The sequence below is a fragment of the Arachis ipaensis genome, chromosome B3, assembly GCF_059453495.1.
Source record: "Arachis ipaensis isolate K30076 ecotype BB chromosome B3, ASM5945349v1, whole genome shotgun sequence".
In the NCBI taxonomy this organism is placed as follows: domain Eukaryota; kingdom Viridiplantae; phylum Streptophyta; class Magnoliopsida; order Fabales; family Fabaceae; genus Arachis; species Arachis ipaensis.
The window spans coordinates 43,552,423-43,579,033 of record NC_142438.1 but is presented as its reverse complement, the minus strand read 5'-3'; the positions used below and the strand labels follow the sequence as shown (position 1 = coordinate 43,579,033).

General features: G+C 38.2%; 1 pseudogene; it reads left to right on the top strand.

Moving 5' to 3' along the window:
- Window positions 1-13,521: 13,521 nt before the first annotated feature.
- LOC148570449 (VAN3-binding protein-like) lies at window positions 13,522-15,149 on the top strand (annotated as a pseudogene).
- The last annotated feature ends 11,462 nt before the right edge of the window (window positions 15,150-26,611 follow it).

Genomic DNA, 26,611 nt, shown 5'->3' with positions numbered 1-26,611 from the left:
ATTACAAGTTATTCTTCAATCCATTCTAATTGAAAGAACCTTTGAGCATAATTCTTTTCTTGCTTGGAGATAAGCAAGGTTTAAGTTTGGTGCTGTGATGACAAGTCATCTTATGCTAACTTTTCAAGCATTTTTCACTTGTTTCATTAAGTTTTATGCACTTTCTTGCATTGTAAATAAGTAATTTGGAGTGGAATTGCATGGTTTGGTTAAATCAATCAACCACTCTTTAATTGAAACAAAATCATGAGGTTTATGATAAAATTAATTGGTTTTTAAATGAATTTTAAACCTTGTGAATTCGGTGATACTTTGATTGGTTGTTTTGATTACTTGTAGGTGAAAAAAATAAGAAAACAAGAAAGTGTGGCCTAGGAAGCATAGCTAAAGGAAGAGAAAGCGTGGCGCAACAAAGGAAAGAAACCATAGCGCTCTCTCCAAGAGCTCAGCGCTCTCCATAAGAGCACCACTCAAGGCCAGGGAAGCAAAGCATCAATGTTGTGCTCTCCCACTTAACTAAGCACAAAAATGAACCAAGGAAGCAAAGGAAAAGCACAATGCTCGGTTAATGCCACTCACTTTATCGGGCTGCATCCAAAATGATTGCAAGGGGTAATGTTTGACAATGAAAGCCCCAAGATCGAACCAAGCACCTAAGGGGAGGAAGGGGTGCTACTCATCAAGGAAAATAAGTAAAAAATTTGCCAAATGCATTCCCCAAGGTTCGAAGTTAAGGACGCCCCACTCAAGGCATGCGCTGCCTTTGTTGTCCTCACAAGGGAATTAGTGTTGAAATGCTTCTACCAAGGGTCGAACCTAGAGCCTCATTAAAAAGGAGAAGGATGCTGCGCTCTTGGCATTGACTGAGCGCTACCTTCCTTGTTTGCTAGCAACATTGACACGGAACAAGGCTTGTGGAGCGAGACTTGACACGGCCAAGAGGGAAGCATTGTGCGCGCACAAGGCTTGGCAAGGCAGCATGGATGCTGCGCTCTTGCCACCAACTGAGCATCACCCTGATGCTACCCATCACGCACATTGCAAGACCAAGGCAAGGGAGAATGTGATGCTCTTGGCACCAACCGAGCACTCTACTGGGAGCAATCACCCATGGGCCCAAAAATCAACCAAAATTCTAATTTAATTCAATTCTTCACCAAATTAAAAAGTCCACTCCAAATTCTAAAATAAAAAAATAGGAAGTGTATAAATAGAAGTTAGTTTGATTTAGAAAGCACCTTTTACCTTCTTTTAGAATTTTCACTTGTAATTTTGAGAGCTTTACTTTGATTTTGGATCTCTTAGTTTATTTTTTGGAGAATTGGGAAGGAGAATTGATCTCTCTTCTTCCTTGTTCTTGCCTCTGCACTTTTTACTCTTTGTTTTGGATCTTGGGTGGAGAATTGAAGAAATTCTGTTTCAATCTCACCTTGAGATCTCCTTCTGATTAGTTGTCTGCATAATTCAAGGAATTTTGATTTGGGATTTGAATTCTCTTTACTGCTTTCATCTTCTACTTCTTCTGAAATTGTTTTCTACTTCTCTTGCAATTACTCTCTTGTTGGATCAAGGAAGGACTTGAGATTTAGACTTGTTTTCTAGTCTCCTCCACCCCTGAGATCTTCAACTTTCCTTTAGCTATTGCAATTGAGCTGCATTTTACTTTCTGTTTGGTTTCTCAAGTAATTTTCCTTTTCTTGTTTAGATCTGCTGCATCTCAATTCTTCTTCTACTTCTCTGCTGATTGTCATTTATTTTTTCTTATTTAATTTCTGCAATCCCAGTTCCCAAATCCTTTTATAATTCAAGCAATTTACATTTCTTGCACTTTAAGCTTCAATCATTTACATTTCTTGCAATCTAAGTTTCTACAATTTACATTACTTGCACTTTAAGATTCAGCTTCTTTACTTCCTTTGCTCTTTAATTTACAGTCATTTATCCCTTTCCCTTTAAATTTCATGCAATTTAGTTTCTATTGAACACAAACCACTTAAATCAACACTTGTTTGCTTGACTAAATCAACCACCTAACTAAAATTGCTCAATCCTTCAATCCCTGTGGGATCAACCTCACTCTTGTGAGTTATTACTACTTTATGCTACCCGGTACACTTGCCGGTGAGTTTAGGTGTTGGAATTCGTTTCCAACCCACCCATCAGAGGTGTCCAGAGTTCTTAGGCACACTCTTTTTGCTTTGGATCACGAATTTAACCGCTCAGTCTCAAGCTTTTCACTTGACACCTTCACGCCACAAGCACATGGTTAGGGACAACTTGGTTTAGCTGCTTAGGCCAGGATTTTATTCCTTTGGCTTTTTCTATCCATTAATGCTCAAAGCCTTGGGTCCTTTTACCCTTGCCTTTTGGTTTAAAGGGTTACTGGCTTTTTCAATCTGCCCTCCTGTTTCTGCATTTTTTGGCAGTAATGGATTTTTCTACTTTTAATTTTTTTCTTTTTGCCATTTTTTTCGCATGCATATAATTTTTTTTTCTTTTGCAACATGCTTTTTCTTTTTCTTTTTGCTGCTTTTTCTTACTTTAAGAATCAATTTTTAGATTTTTCAGATTATCAATAATATTTTTCCTTTTTCCTTATTCTCTCTGGAGCCAACATTCTAAAATTTTAAATTCAAACATGCACTGTTTATTTCATACATTTAGAAAATAAAAGCAAATGACACCACATCAACATAATTAAGCTAATCTTATTTTAAACTTGAAATTCATGCATCTCTCAATTCTTTTTAAATTTTTTTTATTTAAGCAATGTGAGAGATATATGGAATATTTTACAACTTTAAGACATCAATGCAAATGATCATGCAACTAGAACTAGAGAACAGATAAATAAACAGATAGAAAATAGAAAAATAACAGGAAAGGGGTGTAAAGAGAACGAATCCACCTGAATGATGGTGGCTAGTGCTCCTCCTTGAGGATCCAATGTAGTGCTTGATCTCTTCAATGTCACTCCTTTGTCTTTGTTGAGGCGGCTGCACAGGCTCTTGTGCATGCTTCTTAGTTTGCTCCATCCTCTACTTCCATACTGGAGTGGTAGAAGTCGAAAAGAAAAGCTTTTGCAACACCAAACTTAAGAGTTTTGCTCGTCTTCGAGCAAAGTAGAGTAGAAGAAGGTGGGGTAGGTGGAGCTTCTGTGGGACCTACTGGTCCTGAGAGGTTAGGAATTCCAAATTCTCTGCTCTCTTTCACTAGCATTTGAACACCCAGGGGATGCTCCCTGGCTGGCATTCAACGCTAGCAATGCTACCCATGATGGGCGTTGAACGCCCAGTGAGGGTTTTCGCACTGGCATTCAACTTTGACACTCCATCCAGAGTGTTCTGTTTTTACTGCTGTGAAATTCTGTCTCTTGACTGAAGCACATGATCATGACTTTGACAACTGAAAGGAAAAACAAAAAGAAAGAAAATAAATATAGTTGAGTAAGGTTGGGTTGCCTCCTAACAAGCGCTTCTTTAGTGTCTTTAGCTAGACTTCACTGTACTTAATTTAGTAACAGTGTTGAGCCTCCTGGCTCTATATCTCCTTCAAGGTAGTGTTTGACCCTCTTTCCATTGATAGTGAACCCGTTTTCAGGATCTTTTTCTTGAAGTTCTACGTGTCCGTAAGGTGATACTCTTGTAATCACATACGGTTCCTTCCAGCAGGATTTGAGTTTTCCAGGGAATAATCTGAGCCTTGAGTTGAAGAGTAAAACTTTTTGTCCTGGTTCAAAGACTCTGGAAGCTATCTTCCTGTCATGCCACCTTCTTGCCTTTTCCTTATAGATCTTTGCATTCTTAAATGCATCTAAGCAGAATTCATCCAACTCATTTATTTGGAGCAGCCATTTCCCCCCTGCTGCTTTAGCATCAAGGTTGGGGAATCTAGTAGCCCAATAGGCCTTGTGTTCTAGTTCCACTGGCAAATGACAGGACTTCCCATATACTAACTGATATGGTGAAGTTCCAATCGGGGTTTTGAAAGCTATTTTGTATACCCACAGAGCATGATCAAGCTTTCTAGCCCAATCCTTTCTAGAGGCACTTACTGTCCTCTCTAGGATTCACTTTAGTTCTCTATTTGAGACTTCAGCTTGCCCATTTGTTTGGGGATGATACGGTGTTGCTACTTTATGGCGAACTCCGTATCGGTTCATGACAGGAAGAGCCATGGCAATGCCATAGAATTCTTTGTCTCTTCTTCAGACACACAGTGTCGGATTATTCCATTCGAGCATCTCTTAAAGAGATATGGCTCATCCCATAGGTAATATTTTGCATCATGCATGAGTTTCCGGGCTTGCTGCCTGGTAAACTCCTTGGGAATGAACCGTATAGCCTTGTAGTTTGTAATGTCTGCAAACCAAGGTACTGTCTGGATGGTATAAAGTTGCTCATCTGGAAAGGATTCGGATATGTCAGTGGAGGGAGAAGAAGTCCCTGCTACTGGCTCAATTCGGGACAAGTGATCAGCCACTTGATTTTCTGTCCCTTTTCTGTCTCTAATTTCTATATCAAACTCTTGCAGGAGTAATACCCATCTTATAAGTCTAGGTTTAGAATTCTGCTTAGTGAGTAGATACTTTAGAGCAGCATGGTCAGTATAAATAATGACCTTAGATCCTGCTAGGTAGGATTTGAACTTGTCAATGGCATACACCACTACAAGTAGCTCCTTTTCTGTAATAGTGTCATTTTTCTGTGCATCATTTAATACGCGACTAGCATAGTAAATAACATGCAGAAGCTTGTCATGTCTCTGACCTAGGACTGCGCCAATTGCATGATCACTTGCATCACACATTAGCTCAAATGACAAGTCCCAGTTGGGTGCAGAGATGATAGGGGCAGTGACAAACCTGGCCTTCAGAATTTCAAAGGCATGCAAGTATTCTTGTCAAAGACGAATGGAACATCAGTGGCCAAGAGATTACACAGGGGTTTGGCGATTTTAGAAAAATCTTTTATGAACTGCCTATAAAATCCTGCATATCCTAGGAAACTTCGGATTGCCTTAACACTAGTAGGTGGAGGCAAGTGTTCTATCACTTTCACCTTAACTTGATCCACCTCTATCCCCTTATTTGAAATCCGATGCCCAAGAACAATGCCTTCAGTTACCATGAAATGGCATTTCTCCCAGTTTAGAACTAGATTTATTTCTTGGCATCTTTTCAGGACCAGGGTCAGATGATCAAGACAGGAGTCAAATGAGTCTCCATATACAGAGAAGTCATCCATGAATACTTCAAGGAATTTCTCTACCATATCAGAGAAGATGGATAGCATGTATCTCTGAAAGGTGGCAGGCGCATTGCACAGGCCAAATGGCATTCGTCTACAGGCAAACACGCTAGATGGACATGTGAATGCTGTCTTCTCTTGATCCTGTGGATCTACTGCTATTTGATTGTACTCGGAATATCCATCTAGGAAACAATAAAAAGCATGACCTGCTAATCTTTCTTGCATTTGGTCAATGAAGGGCAAAGAAAAGTGATCTTTCCTGGTGGCGTCATTGAGTCTTCTGTAATCAATGCACATACGCCACCCTGTAACTGTCCTTTTTGGGATCAGCTCATTCTTTTCATTGTGAACCACTGTCATTCCTCCCTTCTTAGGAACAACCTGGACAGGGCTCACCGATGGGCTATCAGAAATGGGATAAATAATCCCAGCCTCATAGAGCTTAGTGACTTCCTTCTGTACTACTTCCTTCATAGCTGGACTCAATCGCTTCTGTGGTTGCACCACTGGTTTGGTATTATCCTCCAGTAGGATTTTATGCATGCATCGGGCTGGGCTAATGCCCTTAAGGTCACTTATAGTCCACCCAAGGGCGGTCCTATGTGTTTTAAGAACTTGGATTAATGCTTCTTCTTACTGTGGCTCTAGTGTAAAGCTTATGATAACAGGATAGGTATCTCTCTCTCCCAGAAATATATATTTCAGTGAGAAAGGTAATGGCTTAAGCTCAAGCTTAGGAGGCTTTTCCTTTTCCTCAGAGGTTTCCATAAGTTCCTCTGAATCAGGCTGAGTATCATCAAAGATATCATCTAGCCCTTCCTTGAAGCTTTTGGCCATGTTGACCTCTTCCATCAGGGAATCAATGAGGTCAATGCTCATGCATTCCTTAGGAATGTCTGGATGCTACATAGCCTTGACAGCATTCAGTACAAACTTATCCTTATTGACTCTTAGGGTTACTTCCCCTTTTTCAACATCAATGGGGGTCTGTCCTATAACTAGGAAAGGTATTCCTAGGATAAGGGATGCACTCTTGTGCCCCTCTATGTCCAATACCACAAAGTCAATGGGAAAGAAAAAGGGTCCAACCCTAACAATCATGTCTTCAACTACTCCTGATAGTATCTTAATAGAACCATCAGCAAGTTGAAGGCACATGTGGGTTGGTTTGACTTCATGAGTCAAACTAAGCTTCTTTATTAGTGAAGTAGGTATTAGGTTGATGCTTGCTCCAAGGTCACATAGAGCTGTCCTTGTACAAGCATCACCTAGAGTGCATGGTATCATAAAGCTTCCAGGGTCTTTAAGCTTCTCTGGTAAGCTGTTCTGAATGATTGCACTGCATTCCTCAGTGAGGAGGACTATTTTTGTCTCTCTCCAATCCTTCTTATGACTTAGAATATCCTTCATGAACTTTGCATAAGAAGGTATCTGTTCAAGAGCTTCTATAAAAGGGATCTTTATCTCTAATGTTCTGAGATAGTCCGCAAAGCAGGCAAACTGTTTATTCCTTTCCTCTTAACAGAGTTTCTGAGGAAATGGCATCTTAGCCTTATAATCATCAACCTTGGTTGATGAAGGCCGAATGCCTTGTATGCTGGAATGGGGGTTACTAGCTTGCTTAGAAGGGTTGTTATCAGTGAATGGCTGACCTCCCTTGCTTGGGTGTTCAACGCCTATGCTGCTGCCCCCTAGGTGTTTCAACGCCCAGTTTCTGCCCTTTTCTGGTGTTCAATGCCAGGAGGGATACCTCTCTGGGCGTTTGAACGCCTAGTCTCTGCCCTTTCCTGGCGTTCAATGCCAAGAGGAATGTCTCTTTGGGCGTTTAAACGCCCAGAGTCATTTTGTGCAGAGACCTGGGTATCCTCAATGGGCTTTTCATTTTTATTATACTGAGGTTGGGTGCTTAAGGTTTTCCCACTCCTCAGTTAGATAGCCTGGCATTCATCTGTTATCTGCTTAGATAACTGCTGCTTTGTTTGACTCAACTGGGCTTCTATATTTCTGTTAGAAGCATGAGTTTCTCGCAGAGCCTCTTGCAGTTCCAGCATTTGCTGGCCAAGGGCGTGCAGTTGCTGAGTCAATGGGCCATCCTACTCTGGAGGGTTAGGTTCAGCAGCTAATGCCTTAACCTCTCTTTTTATAAAGGCCTCAGGAGATCAGTATAGATGCTGATTAGTGGCAACTATCTCAATAAGCTCTTGAGCCTCTCCTATGGTCTTTCTCATATGTATGGAACCACCAGTAGAGTGGTTCAAAGACATTCCAGCCATGTTTGAAAGCCCATAGTAGAAGATGTCTAACTGTTTTAATGAGAGGACTTTCGTATGGTCTAGAATTCCACTAATGAATTCTCGTTGTAAAGTATAGTTTCTAAACCAAACAATAGTCCTTTCATACAAAAGTTTGTTTGTCACTAGTACAAACCCCTAAATTTATAAACCGAAGTATTGGAACCTCGGGTCGTTCTCCCTAGGAATTACAATAAAGTGCCTTGTTATTGGTTATGGAGCATGTTTTGGGGTTTTTTGATAAGAGACATGGAAGGTAAATGGCAATAAAAATAAACTAACAACTAGAAAGCTCTTGACAAGGAATGAAAATTAGAAGTCCTATCCTAGTTATCCTTCTCAATTGTGACCACAATTAGCCATTGCTACCACTTAGTTAACCTCTAACCATGGAAGAAAGTCAAGTGGATGAATTAATTTGATTCCACAAGTCCTAGCCAACTCCCAAGGGAAAGACTAGCTTTAGTGGTATCCAAATCAATTAGCAACTTCTAATTATCAATCAACAAAGGAATTAGATAACTCAAGCGTCACTAATTATTCAAACACTTGGAAGGCATAAAAGGAAAGCATAGTAAAAAGTGCAAGGGAAGTAAATCTACACTACTCAATTGCAAGAAATTAAACAACAACAAAACAAATGAACAATAAAGGAACATGAAAACATAAATTGCATTGAAATTAAAATAGAAGAAACAAAAGTGCATGAACATGAAAGTAAAGGATTACAAGAATAAAATGCTAAATTAGAGAGAGAAAGAGTAGAGGAACAAGAAATTGTAAAGGAAAAGTAAATCAAAGCATGAATTAAACCTAGATCTAAGAAATTCTAATCCTAATTCTAGAGAGAAGAGGGAGCTTCTCTCTCTAGAAACTAAGCTACATGATGCTAACACTTCAAACAATTGCTCCCCCCTTTGCCCAAGCTTGAATTCTGCATGAAATAGCCATAGAAATGAGTTGGGCTGGGCCCAAAGTGCTTCAGAATCGCTGGGGGCGATTTCACTTTAGTGGACCACGTGCTCAATCGGCGCGCACGCGTACATGGCGCGTGCGTGCCCCTTAACATGAAGCAACATATAACAAATTTTATATCATTTTAAAGCCCCGGATGTTAGCTTTCGAATGCAACTGGAACCGCCTCATTTGGACCTCTGTAGCTCAAGTTATGGTTGATTGAGTGCGAAGAGGTCAGGCTTGACAGCTTTACGGTTCCTTCATTTCTTCATGAGTTCTCCCACTTTGCATGTTTTTCTCCTCACTTCTTCCATCCAATACTTGCCCTATGAACCTGAAATCACTCAACAAATACATCAAGGCATCGAATGGAATTAAGGTGAATTGAATTTAGCTATTTTAATGCCTAAAAAATATGTTTTCACATTTAAGCACAAATCAAGGGAGAATTGCAAAACCATGCTATTTCATTGAATAAATGTGAAAAAAAGGTGATAAAATCTCCCCAAATTAAGCACAAGATAAACCACAAAATTGGGGTTTATCAGTACCCATTTTGAAAATATTTCAGTGGGACATTTTCTTAGCATCCTCTTATACCTCTCCCAGGTATCATAAAGAGATTCACTGTCTCCTTGTTTGAAGCCTTGGATGTCTAGCCTCAGCTGGGTCATCTTTCTTGTGGGAAAGTAATGATTTAAAAACTTGTCCACTAACTGTTTCCAAGTTTTTAAACTAGTGTTAGGCTGGTTATCCAACAACCTTTTTTGCTTGATCCTTTAAAGAAAAAGGAAAGAGCAATAACCTGTAGACCTCTTGGTCTACTCCCTCATTGTGTACTGTGTCAACAATCCTTAAGAAATCTATAAGAAATTCTGTAGGTTCTTCTTGAGAAAGCCCAGAATACAGGCAGTTCTGCTACACCAGAGTAATAAGTTGAGGGTTTAATTCAAAGCTACTAGCTCTAATTTGAGGTATGCTGATGCTTCTTCCAAAGAAGTCAGCATTGGGACTTACATAAGATTCCAGAGTTCTTCTGAATTCTTCGTTCCCACTTGGGTTCATGATGGAGAAAGGTAGAAGAAGAGGAAGAAGAAATAAGGATAGAAGAAGAAATAGAAGTAGAAGAGATGAATAAGAATTAATTTTATTTTATTTATTTATTTAATTTGAAATTAAAATTAATTAATTTAAAAGAAATAAAATTCAAAAAAGAAGAAAGAGAGATAGAAGAGAAGTTTTCGAAAATTGAGAGATAGAAGAGTGAGTTAGAAATTTTTGAAAAAGAAGAGAGAGAAGATATGTAATTAATTATGAAAAGATTTGAAAATAAAATAGGATAGGAGATAAGAATTGAAATTAGAATTTGAAATTTAAAAATTTTGAATTTTAAATTTTGAAATTTGAATTTTTAAATTTTGAAAAAGATTTGAATTTTAAAAATTAAATTTTGAAATTTAAATTTTGGATTTTTAAATTGAATTTTGAAATTTAAATTTTTGAAATTTGAAATTTGAAATTTGAAATTTGAAATAAGATAAGATAAGATTTTGAAAAAGATATGATTTTTTATTTTGAAAAGATTTGATTTTTGAATTTTAAAATCAAGATAAGATAAGATAAAAAATTTTAAAAATAAAATTGGAATTTTTTTTTGTAAAATTTCGAAAATATAGTAAAAAGATATTTTTTTTATTTTTAAATTTAATGATGAAAGAGAAAAACACACAAAAGACCCAAAACTTAAAATTTTTAGATCTAATCCCCCTAATTTTTGAAAATTTTGGAGGGAAACACAAAGGAACACCAAACTTAAAAATTTTAAGATCAAGACACATAAAAGACTCAAGAACACTTTGAATACTAACTAAGAACACTTAGAACAAAATTTAAAGACTCAAAGAACACAAGAACATAAAAAGAACACTAAACTTAAAATTTTTGGAAAACTAAAAAGAAATTTTTGAAAAGCACAAAGAAAAACACAAGAAAACACCAAATTTAAAGAATTGAAACAAGATTTAACCAAAGAAACTATTTTTGAAAATTTTTAGAAAGAAAGACCTATGAAAAATGTGAAACTCAACAAGAACAAACACAAAAGAATCAAACTAAGAACAAAAATTAAACAAAGAAAATAAAAATATATTTTTGAAAAACTTTTTGAAATTTTCGAGAAATAAAGGAAAAGAATAAAAATAAAAGACTCAAATAAAAAACAAAAAGTTATACTCTTGCAAAAATCAAAGACTCAACAAGAACATAATAGAACAAAGAAAAGAAAAAAAAACATTTTTGAAAAGAGGTTGTTTTTAATTTTTCGAAAAATAGAGAAGAAGAAAATCAAAATCAAGGACTTAACAAAAAAAAATTACCTGATCTAGAGAGCAAGACAATCCTTCAGTTTGTCAAAACTCAACAATCCCGGAAATGACGCCAAAAACTTGGTAGCACGAATCCCCACACCTTCATACTAGTGTACCAGCAAGTGCACTGGGTCATCCAAGTAATACCTGAGCGAGTCAGGGTCGATTCCACGAGGATTGTTGGCTTGAAGCAATCTATGGTTATCCTGCAGGTCTTAGTCAGGCAGATGAAAGAGTAGGAGATGTTGGTATGTTAATTTTAATTGCATAAAAGAAAAGGGAATAGATAAACAGAGTAATTAGAACTCAGAAGTTGTGTAAACTGTGAAAAGAGAGATAAGAATGAGGTAAAGTATTGGAGTTGCTTAGTCTTTCTAAATTAATTCAGGCAGTACTGTTTCCTTTGCTTGTGAGTGATTTCTTCAATGGCAGGCTGTATGTGATTGACACTGGTTTGAGCTGTTGCCAATACTCCTCCAGATCTGAACCCCAGGTTTAGTGCGGATCCATTCTGATTGAGGGTGAAGCTCGTACAGTTCATTCTCTTTCATGATCCTACTCAAAATGCCACAGACAAGGTCAGATCTTCCGGATCAGAGAATGCTGCACCTTGGGTTCTAGCCTCTACCACAGAGACCCAAATCTCCCCGGATATCGGCTGAACTGATGTCTCGAGAAGTCCCCAAGGAAATCGTGGATTAGCCATCTGAGAGACGTATATTCAAGCTGGTGGTTCATCATTGTCCGATGAAAGACGCACTCTGAATCCATGTAGAATGTGATAACCTTATGCTAGTTCAACGCATTCATATTGATGAAGAACGAATATACATCTTAGAATTAATCAAACACAGAAAAGAGAAAAACAGTAATACTTTTATTAATTCATAGGACTCAGTAGGGTTCCTCCCCTCAAGCTAGGAGATTTAGAAACTCATATTGATAAGAAAATACAGTGGAATAAACAAAAAAATGCTGAATAATCTGCGTGATTATGTAAAATACACTTTAAATACTAAACATATGACTAGTAAGGGTAAAATAGTCTATTTAGTGCTAAAATCCACTTCTGGGGTCCACTTGGTGAGTATTTGGGCTGAGCTTTGATGAGATTCATGTGCTAGGAGACTCCTTGGGCGTTGAACGCCAACTAGGGGGTCCTCTCTGGGCGTTTGGACACCGGTCTCTGCTCTTTGGGCACTGGACACTTGGAAGGGGGTAGGAAGCTGGCGTTGGACGCCAGTTTTGGGCCTTCTAATCCGAAGCAAAGTATTGACTATTATATATTGCTGGAAATTTCTGGAAGTCAGCTTTCCGTAGTCGTTGAGAGCCCTCCATTTGGACTTCTGTAGCTCCAGAAAAGATCTTCTGAATGCAGGTAGGTCAGATCCAGACAGCATCTGTAGTGCTTTCTCTATTTCAGAATCAGACTTCTGCTCCAGCTCCTCAATTTCAACCAGAAAATACCTGAAATTGTCCAAAAATACAAAAATTTATAGTAGAATCCAAAAATGTGAATTTAACACTGAAACCTATAAAAACTTAATAAAAACTAAATAAAAACTACTAAAAACTATATGAAAGTGATGACAAAAAGCGTATAAAATATCCGCTCTTCAGCCATAAATCACAAGAATCAACAACATGCAAAGAAACATTCACTTTATTAATACTAAGTTTAAACATGTCTTCAGTACAATATCCTTTCCCTATGAATACATAATTCTTAAGCAAGATCACTTTATCAGAACATGAAGTACATTTATTAAACTTAATTTCTTTTCAGATGTAAAATTTAATTCCACAGTTTCTTGACCACAAACTTTGGCTGAGTTGTCATTGCCCAACAAGACTTCTCTATTGTTCACTTCTGCATATGTTTTGAATTGGTTGCGATAATTGCAAACATGAATAGTAGCCCTAGAATCTAACCACCATGTCACAGGTGCCTATATGTTGAAGCAATTGAAACTAATCCATATATTTGAAAACGACTATCTTGTCAAAAGTTGTATCTATAATTTAGAACAAAGGCTCTAAATAATGCAGCATCACAAAACATATTAAGTTAGCTATGAATTATCACTGTCCAGCACATAATTTATTTATTATTTTATTCTAAAACGGATTTTTCGGTGAAACTACAGTTGGACCGATTGGATAAGTGAATCAGTAAACTAGTGATTAGAGCGGTTTGATGACCGGTCTGGTTTTCCATGCTTGGTGTTTTAGTTTATCGGTGTTTTTCCATGGTCATTGCATCGTAGGCATTCATTCAACGCCTTTCTTGATGATATATCTTATCAAACTTTATAATTCTAATTAATTGATTAATTAATTAATTAATGATTTTTCACTTCTCAATGTTCAGGAAGTATGAGGAAATTAACCCTCGAATGTGCAGGAATTCTACTACATCACTGAAGATACATACACGAAATCACAAGTAAATTTTAAAAAAGAAGTTTTTTTCACTAAGATTTTTTCTCTTTCTACTAATTGTCTTTTTATTTCCTATATTTTAATTATCACTATGTTCATCTTAGATCTTTAGTCTTGGCAAAAACCAATAGATGAAAATGAATTTTATTGTGTCTTTACTTTCTTTTTTCTGTTTGGTCATTGTAAAATTTTCAAGAGACAATAATTTACTATATGTATAGGCAGGTAATTTTTTTTCCTTTCAAGAATTCACATCAGATGATGGAATTCTTTATCTGTATTAGTTCATCATGGTTTGTAAAAATTTCAGGTGATGCTGAAAATGAAGCACAAACATGTTGCGGGAACCATTACCAAAAAGAAAAAGAGTAAGCTATCTTTGGCTTCTCAAATCTCAACATTGTTTTCCTTATATATAGGGATAATCCTGATCATAAACATATACTAAATTCTTTCTAATCTTGAATTCGTAGATGTTGTGCTAGATATTTGCACAGACTTACCAGCATGGTCAGGGAGACAGGAGGGAGAAGAAGAAACAAGAAACAAGAACTCATAATGCTCAACTGCATGCTACCATTTCAATGGCTGCAGTGGCTTCTGCTGTGGCAGCCATTGCGGCTGCAACGGCTGCTTCATCTGCACCAAGCAAGGATGAGAGGATGGCCAAGACTGGCATGGTTGTGGCCTCTACAGCCACATTGGTGGCCGTGCAGTGCGTCGAGGCTGCTGAGGCAATAGGGACTGAGAGAGATCACCTAGCTTCTGTGGTTAACTCAGCTGTCAATGTCAGCTCTCATTATGATATTACTACTCTTACCGCTGCATTATGATATCAAGAATCAACAAGAGTATAATTGCATTGTGAATTAGTCCCTCATAGGATAAAATGTGTCTTGTGTTCATGTTGGCATGGATAGTGTGATACTAAGAGATAGTAATGATGACCCTAACCTTAATTATTAATGTTTGTAGCTCTAAGAGGAGCAGCTACCCTGAAGGCAAGAGCATTGAAAGAGGTATGGAACATTGCTACAGTGGCACCATCAGAGAAAGGCAGGGGAGGGATTGAAATTTGTGACAAAGATACTACAAATACCAATAACAATAACAGCAACAATACCAACACAAGTGATAGTGGGGAGATTCTTAATGGATAAAATTTTCTAGGCGTCTACAGCCTAGAGCTACTTGCTAAAGGGAAGTGAATTACTCAAACGAACCCGCAAACGTAACAGAACATAAATCACAAATGTTGCTGCTAGTATTAAATCAATTTTATTTTGTCGGCAAAATAACTTGACATAGTAATGAATAATGATGAAAACTGCAGGTGATCTTCACCGGAAATAGTTTCTGTTTACGTACATCGAATAGGCCAGTAATTTTTTTCCTTTCAAGAATTCACACCAGATGATGGGATTCTTTATCTGTATCAGTTCATCATTGTTTGTAAAATTTTCAAGTGATGCTGAAAATGAAGAGCAGACATGTTGCAGGAACCATTACCAAAAAGAAAAAGAGTAAGCTACCTTTGGCTTCACAAGTCACAACATTGTTTTCCTTATATATGGGGATAATCCTAATCATAAACAGATACTAAATTCTTTGTAATCTAGAATTTGCAGATGCTGTGCTGGATATTTGTAGACTTACTAGCATGGCCAGGGAGACATCTGCTTGATGATGGCGAAAAGCGGAAATACTTTGGGTTGAAGACAGATGCAAGGAGATTTGTAGAGATTGAGTGTAGAAATCAAGGGGAATATGATATTTGGACTCAAGGGGTCTACAGGCTTCTTTCCATTGTTGCACAAAGACAAAACATATTTAGAAACTGATCCATACTTCTTACAGACTTACCTAATTACTATTAATTGAGTCTCTAGTTACTGCTGACTACTGAACTAAATTCTAATTATATGCATTATAATGCATTTTGCATGTGTAACTGTAGATAGTCGTCTGTGCAAGGACTCGACTCCAAGTGAACTTTGTAACTTAAGCAAAAATTTTATGCTGTCTGAATTTGTGCAATTGTAGGAGTTTTATTTATTTGTTTATTTGGGTAACTATGCCTTGTCTCAAGTCCCTATAATTCTTAAGAATTTTAGCTAAGATTTTATCTCTTTTTCGATTTTTATTGTGTATAAATTTATTTAATAATTAAATGATTATACATATCTCTTTTGTATTTTCAAATATAAATTAATTATTTTAAATAAAATACAATTAACAAGACATTAATGGTATAAAATAGTTGTTCAAATAATAAATAGATAAAATATTATTTCATCATATAAATCCTCAATAATTAAATTTTTTTAACAATTAAGTTAGGGAACCAATTAAGAGGATAACTAACTAATTAAAAAACAGGATATTTGTCATAAAAAAGAAAACAATTTTCCACTACTTTAATTTTTGAACTTTAAAATTAGAAATATAAAAGAATTAGGTTGAATTGACTTATATTGTAGCAAATTCCCTAAAATTTTTCATTTTCTAATAGTCTAGACTGGTGATATCTTTATATCTAATTGTTTGGGTCGTCGACTAACTGTAACGACCTATATTTTTAAAAATATAAATATAAATAAGTTATAATTTATTTTATAAATTGAAATTCCTTATTTTAGAAATGATTTAACTATATACTCAGAACTGTAACGTATTTTGTGCTCAAAAGACATGTATACATGATACAATAAATGCCATGGGATAGGGCCTATCTACAGCAGTATAGCAGTATCATATATGATTATTATTATCCTTTGTTAGCAAGCAGTATATTAATCTAGAAAGACACTCCATTCAGATTCTTGGAGCTATTAGCATTGAGAGAGAAACAAGACAATATTAAGTAATTGATCATAGAATTCTATTCTAAAATTAAGGCACATAACATTAGACATAGTTACATTAGATAGTATTAAGTAATTGATCATAGAATTCTGTTCTAAAAATTACAACCTCTCTACATCAAATATAAAAATATTCATATTACACAAATATTCATAAAATATACACAAAAAACCTGGAACAATATCGTAAAATTTTTCATTCATCTACTTAGCAAGTATATGTCCTTTCACACCTTGTTCAAACTGTCCAATTCTATCTTGTCCAACCTGATTGAAATATATATATAAATTAGTTCATTTAAAGTAGTATGTTAAAATTTTTACTTTCTTTTCAGGTTATCTATAAACAAATTGATAATATAATTATACATCAAAAGTAAATTCAAAAACTTATAAAAGAAATATCTACAAACAAAACAACTTACACTAATATTAGCATGGGCAATACAATTCCTAAGAAATCTTAGGAATTCAAATGGATCAGAGTCACCAAAATTGTGATTGGCTAAAACATCTCTCATCTTTCCATCTGCCATATTCTCTTTCTAATTCTCCAAGTATATTATCTCTATGTTCAAACAATTCATGAATATGGGAGGTATATTCCCATAATTCTCTATGACCTTACTTTCTTGATTTTTCATTAAAATATTTATTAGACATAAATATATAATATAACTTCTTCTTATCATTTAATAAATATGGATGGTTAAAAATCATATTCCATCTTGAGACCGGGAGGACATTAATATTGATAGTAATCCTGAAACAATTATAACAGCAATATTATAATAAATATATAAATAAAATTAATAAACCAATAAAAAACTTAAACATGATAAATCGAGTTCCACTCGGTACTGTGGATATGCTCCCTCTTCAGTCAGAAATAGTGTTGATGATAGCTGTGAAAAAAATATATCTTCAACAAAAGGATTCCCTCTAGGTTTTGCCCTGCTATTAGTTTTAGCCGTACTACTAGTTCTTTTTTCTACTATTTGCCAAACTTCTTCTCTTTCTTGCTCAATTCCCATAAGATATTCCCTTCCATTATGTATTAATAAATTTTGTTTTTTATCCAATCCTCCATGACTCCTATTCATTGTACAATACAAATATGATAATCTTTTGAGAAAATCTCTAACGTACTCTCTGAGTTGATCCCAACTTTCAAATTAAAAATTTAAAAGATCACTCTCATAATAGTAAAAAATATATACATCCTTTTTCTTCTTTTCATCTATCTTCTTGTATTGTTTGATTCTTTGGATAAAATACTCAGAAGGTATGTTCAAAGAAATCTGAAAGTAATATTGCAGTGATTGAGATGCATATGTGTTTTCATCTGCCTCTAATAACTTAACTTCATTTCCATAGTATTTATTTACAGCTTTCGAAATAGTAATTTCATCCCCTGCCACCTTTTTAACTTCAATTTTATCCTTCAAAATTTCATTTTCAACCAAATATGTATCCATAATTTTCCTCGATAAAAGAAAAAGAAAGTAATTCAGATAAAAATGATGGAAAATTGAGTCTCTATAAATCAAGAATAATAAAAAGTTAACAAAATCTCAGCAATTCAGAATGAGTGACCTAACAATAATGAACAGTACAAAACAAGCAAAAAGTCAAAACCAAATTCAAGTAACAGTGCTTAATGCTGAATGCTGACCAGAGGAAGGAACAGAGAGACATTAGAAAACCAGAAATCATGTTATTATGGCAATCTCAGCAACTCAGAATAATAAAAAATTAACAAAATCTCAGCAACTCAGAATTAGTGAACTAACCCAGCAACTCAATCAGTATTATTAACAACAGATAAGCAAAAACAAATTCAAGAAGCAGTGTTTAATGTTGATCGGAGGAAGGGACAGAGATCTTGACGGGGGCAGAGAGAGCTCGATGGTGACGGCAAGGAGAAGAGAGAGGTCGACGGCGATGGCAAGGAGAAGAGAGAGATCGACAACGATGATGACAGAATCTTTAACGCTGACGAACACAGAGAGAGAGAGCGCGCTCGGTGATGACAACGTTGCGGTGCTGCGGGGTTGTGGGGCCTGCGGTGTACCAGGCTGGGGGGGGCTAGGGATTTTTCTTTGTCCTTTCAATTTTCAGAGAGGAGAGGAGATGAGTGGGGCCTGGGAGGACTGCATAGCTTTCGGGTAGTCATTTTAGGCCTTTTTTTATAAAAGTCAAAACGTCCCCATTTTCGAGGGATTCACCAAACCGGAAGACCTCTAAAAAAATTAGCCATCGGTTAATCGTTGGTTTGATCGGTTTTTTGTTAGGCGGTTTTTTAGGCTAACCAGTAACCAAACTGTCCTAGTGATTGGTCTCAGTTAACCTGGTTAAACTAGTCAGTCCGGTTCGATTTTTAGAACTATGGTAAATATAGAGTTGTAAATATAAGAATGACATAGGTAAACTTTCCGGAAGGAAGAGCGGCCAATGGCGAAGAGACTCACGACGACGATGTAAAATGATCTTGTTAGACCGCGACGAAGATGATTCTCCTCTAATCCAGCGAAGATGGCAACGCTTCTGTCTCTGACGCGACGATTCTCCTCGTGCTAGGTCAGGCGCGCGATGACGATGTTCTCCTCGGACAGGTTTTTCAGTCGTGTGACGACGGTTCTGCGGTGACCTTTGTAACACCCCAATTATCCTAAGCCTTACCTCGCATCGTAAAGCAAAGGTTAATCAAAGGTTACGACAGTTCTAAAGCTTATACATATTATTTAGAAAGAAGTAATATATTCTAGAATCCCGATGAAGGATACAGCTCAAAAATAGAGTTCGAAAAGCACAAAACGTACACACGAAGCTACAAACTTAATGCATAAGATACAGATATAATATAACAAAATATAAGAGTATAGTAGTATAAGGATCTAGCCACGGCTCGTAGAGTTTAAGTAGGCTTGTTATATATAGACAATACAGAATCTTGAAAGTTAAAACAGCTTATACAAGTTTCTCTTTCAAAGTAAGCCTTTAGGCAAAAATAAATACAAAAGTGAGAGATATAAAAAAAGTAATCAAAAAGACTCCAAAACATATCCAGGATCCTCCACTCTATTACCATCAAAGCAATTCACCGAGGTGGGTTGCGACCTGCATCTGAAAAATAACAACAGAATATGGTATGAGAACTGGAGGTTATTAGTATAGTAACAGTTCCCAGTGATGTAAGATATAAGACTCCGGGACGCCAGAGACAATCCTAGAACTTCATATCCATCACAAGATTCATCTTAAAGCATAACTAAAACATTAAACCATAACTCAAAACCATAACATAATAAAGGGGTAATCTAACTTAAAGGATTTACTAGTCTAATAGTTCTCCGCTGTCCCACAGCCTTTACCAACCTATCCTCCATGTGATCCCATCACCACCTCCTTCTGAACCTCTTCAATCCCAGTAGAATACACAATTAATACAATGCAAGTAAAACACAAGTGTAGGCATATATGTCAAGTAATTCAATTAGGCAATTAGGCATGTTATACAATTAGGCAAGCAATTTCAAGTCGGCAAAGCAAACAAACAGATAAAAGATGCACATGATGAATGCCTGTCCTATTAGCTGTGATATCACATTGTCGGTTCAACGGCCAACCCGACACATCTCCATGGAGATGTCGCCCTTCGGAATCATAATGGGAACCCTCGAGATATGGTGCTCGGAACATCGTGTAAGATTTTGTGCCTGCACACTCTAGTGTTCCGAAGGGATGTGAGCAGGATACTCTTGCCACAGACCTCACATATCAACGTAAGCGGGATTAACCACCATCCTTATGCCGCCACTGCGACCTCAACAGGCGGAATTAACCACCGTCCCTGCCAGGCGCATAGCGTCTCATAATTCTCAGCATAAAATAGTAATTCAGTGGTTTTTAAAATCATTTCATTCTGAACTCATTAGTTCACCACTTTCTCAATTCATTCAGAACTCATTAGTTCACCACTTTCACATTTCATTGTCAATAATCACCAATACCATACGCCGCCTTCTCAATCAACCACAATCGTCCTCAGTACACCAGAAACCTAAGCCTCCGTTCTCTAACTTTTACCGGAAATACCTAAATAATTCCACCCAAGACCTTCTGTATGTTTTAACATCCAAAAACTAGCCAAAAAGCCTTAGATAGGTGTCACAGAAGTTTACAAGCTTACCGGGAAGGTGAAACAGTTAAAAACAATATTTTTGTTGTAAAATAGGGCAGTGTGCGTACGCACAGGGTATACGTGCACACGCCCAGGAGGATTTTCAAGATGTGTGCATACGCACAAGTGTAAAATTTTCCAATTCTGTTCGCTCGCACAATGCGTGCAAACACCCTCAACAGATTGCACTTTCCAGCGTGTGCGTGCGCACAGCTTGCAAAACTTCGTTGGTTGTGTGTGTGCACAGAGCGTGCTAGCACTCCCAACCGTAGCCATATCCCTGTGTGTGCGTACGCACAAGGCTGTGCGTGCACACAGGTTCAAAAATCCATGGGGTCTGCGTGCGCACGCAAACCAGAAATCATAAAATTCTGTAACATTGCAGAATTTAGATTTTGACACCGAACTTTGAATGATCATAACTCCTTCTACAAAAATCTATTTTTCATAAACTTTATATCCATTTAAAGATTTTTCAATGAACTTTAATTTAAAGTAAATTTCAACAAATTTTGAAAACTAAGGCTCAAGTTATGATCCATCAAAGTTCACCAAAAATCCGTTTTTACCAAAATTTCACAAGGTTCTCAATTTTCTAATTTCACAACCGAAACCAAACCAAAACCACCTCAACTCTATCCCACATCAGATTTTACCATTAGTGTCACAATCCACTACTGATATCATATAATTCTCAAACTCAAATATCAATTATATCACACTAGCACCCATTCTCAACCATCATGTTCATCACTTATTAAACTATCAATACCAAGCATCATAATTGTTCATACCCTGGGTTGAGCTATCCGACCTAGGGAGATCAAAGACAAAGCAACCGACCTCTTCAGATCAGGATCCTCGACCTCTTCCATAAAAGAGTTTGGCCAAATCGACGTTAGAGGCCCGAATAGGCCCAAATGAAGGGACACAACCCAATCTAAAGGCAGTTAAAGCCTAGAAGGATAAGGGCGGTTCCCCTGAAGATAAGATGACCTCATTTAAAGATAAAGATAAGGTAACTAACTTATCTTATCTAGAAAGGTCTATCTACACTACTATGAATACACTGGAGCACCCAGGTATAACTTATACTCTGATTCTACTAAAAAACCTGCTTAAAGCCCATGCTAACTTAAGCATCGGAGTCTCTTGTAGGTACCACCCCCCTCCGGTGATCAAGGATCAGCAGCACCACCAAGTACAACAAGTTGGATACGTCAGTTCAGGCCAACACCGCAGATCTCGACCGAGATCGACCTACAGTTTCAGGTAACCCCCGGAACATTGGCGCCGTTGTCGGAGACCTGGAAGTCATCCCATCACCATAGCGGACGACCATGACAATGACCACAACTCTGGCTTGGTGGACAGAACGCCAAACAAAAATACGGACGCCACCTCCAAAGACACACCTCAAAACAAGGGGGATAAACAACCCTTCAACACAAACACTGAAATCTTGGAAACCATCAGAGAGCAACAAGATCGCCTTAAACAGCTCAAACAGGAGGCTGAACATCAGCGAGAGGCTGAAAGAGACCTCCGAAGAGAAACTAGGCGTCGCCAAGAACTAAAAGATAAGCTCACAAAACTAGAAGCCGACCTCAAGACCAGAACTGCTCGTCCCAACGACGAAGATAACTCCCACAAAGACCAAGATCCCTTCACCAAAGAGATCATGAAAGCCAAAGTGCCAAAAGATTTTAAAGCCCCCGACATGACTTCATACGACGGCACCTCGGATCCAAGCCATCATCTCAGAAACTTCAGGAGCAGAATGTATTTCACTGACGCCTCAGACACCATTCGATGCAAAGCTTTCCTAACCACCCTGACAAAGACAGCAATAAAGTGGTTCGATAGTTTGCCTCCAAGATCTTTCACAAGTTTTGATGACCTTGCTAAAAAATTTCTGGCCTGATTCTCCATCCAGAAGGACAAAGCCAAACATGCCCCGAGCCTGTTAGGGATCAAGCAAGGAGATCGAGAAAGCCTTCGCAACTACATGGAAAGATTCAACAAAGCGTGTCTCGACATACAAATTCTTCCAACAGAAAGTACATCAACATAGAGGAGAACTCCCGATTAGGAGAAACCTCGAAATCTGGATTCTCATACCCCTCTCGGGATAAGGATAAAGATTCAAAGAAAAAAGAATATCAATCCAGTGAGAAGCCTAAAAAATACCATAATTACACCCCTCTTCGGGTATCTTTTGTGGATGTTTACCGAGAAATATGCAACACCGAGAAGATCCCACCACATCGCCCAATCAAAAGCAAAAAAGGAGGGGGAAGTCGAACATAGTATTGTGAATATCATCGAATCTACGGACACTCCACCAACGAATGCTACGACCTAAAGGACGTCATAGAAAAGCTAGCTCGGGAAGGAAGACTAGACAGGTTCTTAGCCAACAAGACCGATGAGCCGAGGAAGAGAAGACGAGACCAAGAGGTCGGACGGGTTGAACGGCCACCCCGTACCCCTGAGAGACATGTATATATGATAAATGGAGGATTCGCAGGAGGAGGGATCTCTAAATCATCTCGCAAAAGACACTTTAAAGTAGTATATCATGTCGGGGAAGGAGAAAGGTCAACCGATCTCCCCACAATTACCTTTACTAACGAAGATGCAATAAGTGTTATCCCAGGACATGATGATCCCATGGTCATTACCATCATATTGGCCAACGCTCATCTTCACAGGACACTAGTAGACCAAGGAAGCTCTGTGGATATCTTGTTCAAATCCGCCTTCGATAAACTCAGCTTACAAGAAAAAGAGCTCAGAGAATATCCGAATAGCTTATTCGGGCTGGGAGACACTCCAATCCAACCGCTTGGATATATCTCTCTGCACACAACTTTCGGAAAGGGAACCCGGTCAAGGACACTCAATATAGACTACATAATAGTCAACGTGAGCTCAGCCTACAATGCCCTAACAGGTCGGACAACATTGAACCAGCTCGCCGCAGTAGTTTCAACTCCACATCTGTGCATGAAGTTTCCAACTCCAGAAGGGATTGCCACGATAAAAGGGGACCAAAAAACTGTGCGACGCTGTTACAATGAAAGTCTGAATCTCAAAGGCGACCTCAAAGGAATTCCGAGGGGGAGTTTGAGCTCGCGAGGAATTCCGCCCACAACCTGAGGGCAAGACTGAAGAGGTCCAAATCGGTGATGCCCATGATAAAACGACAAATTTAGGGGAAACCTTGAAAAGAGACCTGAAAGAGTCTCTGATACAGTTCCTAAAGGATAACACTGATCTTTTCGCATGGAAGGCTGCAGACATGCCAGGCATAGATCCCAAACTAATGTGCCACAAACTGGTGGTATACCCAGGATCTCGGCCAATACAGCAGAAACGTAGGAAGCTCGGACCGAAAAAGTCCCAAGATGTGGAAGAGCAAGTGCAAGCCTTACTGGAAGCAGGGTTCATAAGGAAAGTCAAATACCCACTATGGCTAGCCAACATTGTCTTGTTGAAAAAGTCGAATGGAAAGTGGCGGATGTGCATTGACTACACCGACCTCAATAAATCCTGCCAAAAGACCCCTACCCACTACCAAATATAGACGCTCTAGTGGATGCATCTTCGGGATATAAGTACCTCTCCTTCATGGATGCTTATTCAGGATACAATCAAATCCTGATGTATCCACCCGACCAAGAAAAGACCTCGTTCCTAACTCCCAAAGAAAATTACTGCTATATCGTCATGCCGTTCGGACTCAAGAATGCAGGAGCTACCTACCAAAGATTAATGAACAAAGTATTCGTAGAACACATCAGAAAATTGATGGAGGTCTACGTCGACGATATGCTGGTAAAAACACAAACTGAAGAATCCTTTTTGCCCGACCTCGCAAAAGTGTTCGACACCATCAGAAAGCATGGTATGCGACTTAATCCTACAAAATGTACATTCGCGGTAGAAGCTGGCAAATTTCTTGGCTTCATGCTCACACAAAGAGGAATTGAGGCGTACCCAGATAAATGTCAGGCTATACTCAACATGAAAAGTTTAACCTGCATCAAAGAAGTACAACAGCTCAACGGAAGATTGACAGCTCTGTCCCGGTTCTTAGCCGGTTCGGTTATAAGATCCCTCCCCTTTTACGTCACATTAAGGAAGGGAAAGAGGTTTGAATGGACTAAAGAGTGCGAGAAAGCCTTCCAAGATTTCAAAAATTTCTTGGGGCAACCACCCATTCTTACCCGGCCACGGGAGGGAGAAGCACTCGTACTATGCCTGGCAGTAGGAAACCGGGCAATAGATTCAGCATAGGTTAGAGATGACGAAAGCGGGCAACAACCCATATACTTCATCAGCAAAGCCCTACAAAGAGCCGAGCTAAACTATCAAAAAATAGAGAAGTTCGCCTACGTTCTCATACTCACTTCCCGACGACTTCGCCCATATTTTCAAGCACACACTATCAAGGTTCGATTTGCAATATGAAGCTCGGACAGCAATCAACTCACAGTATCTAGCCGACTTTATCGCTGAGTACACTGATACCCTGGGAACTCCCACAAAATGGAATCTATACGTGAACAAATCCTCAAACAAAACCGGGAGTGGGGTAGGTGTGATAATAGAAAGCGATCAGGGAACCCAAATCGAACTCTCACTAAAGTTCGAATTCCCTTCTTCAAATAATCAAGCCGAATACGAAGCACTACTGGCTGGTTTGAGGCTGGCTAAGTAGGTAGGAGTTCAAAAGCTCGCCATCTTCAGTGATTCTCAAATAGTTACCTCACAAATAGAAGGGAATTACCAAGCTAAAAATCCCACTACGAAGAAGTACCTGGACAAAACCAAAGAACAGCTCAGATAACTTGGGGAATATGAGGTCCGACATATACCCTAGGAACAGAATGCTCGAGCTGACGCACTCTCAAAAATAGCCAGCACCAAACCAGGGGGCAATAATAGAAGCCTCATCCAGGAAACACTACAAAGCCCATCAATTTCAGAAGAAGAAAAAGTCCTAACCATATCTGATCAGGATCAAGGGTGGATGACCCCCATTATCAAATACCTTCAGACAAAAACACTCCCCACAAATAAGAAAGAGGCAAAGAGGTTAATACAAGAATCACAGTACTATACTATAGTGGGCGACATCTTATATAGGAGAGGGATCTCAACACCTCCCCTAAAGTGCGTACCGACTTCTAACACAAGGGAAGTCCTGGAAGAAGTACACAGTGGCATATGTGGCAACCACTTGGGGGCACGAGCTCTTTCCAAGAAGGTACTCCAAGCTGGATTTTTCTGGCCAACCTTACACAAAGAAGTGGCATAATTCGTCAAGACATGCCCACCATGTCAGAAGCATGCTAATTTCCACATCGCTCCACCAGAAGAGCTCATCAGCGTAACGTCACCCTGGCCATTCGCAAAATGGGGACTAGACCTCCTCGAACCTTTTCCCCAAGGATCAGGACAAGTCAAGTTCCTCATTATAGGGGTAGACTATTTCACAAAATGGATTGAGGCAGAGCCCCTAGCCAATTCCACCGCACAAAGAAGTCGGAAATTTTTATACAGGAACATTATTACAAGATTTGGAATCCATTACTCCATCACCACAGATAATGGCACTCAATTTACTGATACAGGTTTTAGAAACTTGGTAGCTGATGAACGGATAATTTATACGCTTTTTGGCATTATTTTTTGTATGTTTTTAGTATATTTTAGTTAGTTTTTATTATATTTTTATTAGTTTTTAAATAAAAATCACTTTTCTGGACTTTACTATGAGTTTGTGTATTTTTCTGTGATTTCAGGTATTTTCTGGCTGAAATTGAGGGACCTGAGCAAAAATCTAATTCAGAGGCTGAAAAAGGACTGTAGATGCTGTTGGATTCTGACCTCCCTGCACTCGAAGTAGATTTTCTAGAGCTGCAGAAGCCCAATTGGTGCGCTCTCAATTGCATTGGAAAGTAGACATCCTGGGCTTTCTAGCAATATATAATAGTTCATACTTTTCTCGAGATTTGATGGCCCAAACAGGCGTTCCAAGTCAGCTCAAGAATTTTGGCCTTTAACTCCAGAACTGGCACAAAAGCTAGAGTTAAACGCCCAAATTGGCACAAAAGCTGGCGTTTAACTCCAAGAAAAGTCTCTATACATGAAAGCTTCAATGCTCAGCCCAAGCACACACCAAGTGGGCCCCGGAAGTGGATTTTTACACTAAACACCCTAGCTTACTCATTTTCTGTAACCCTAG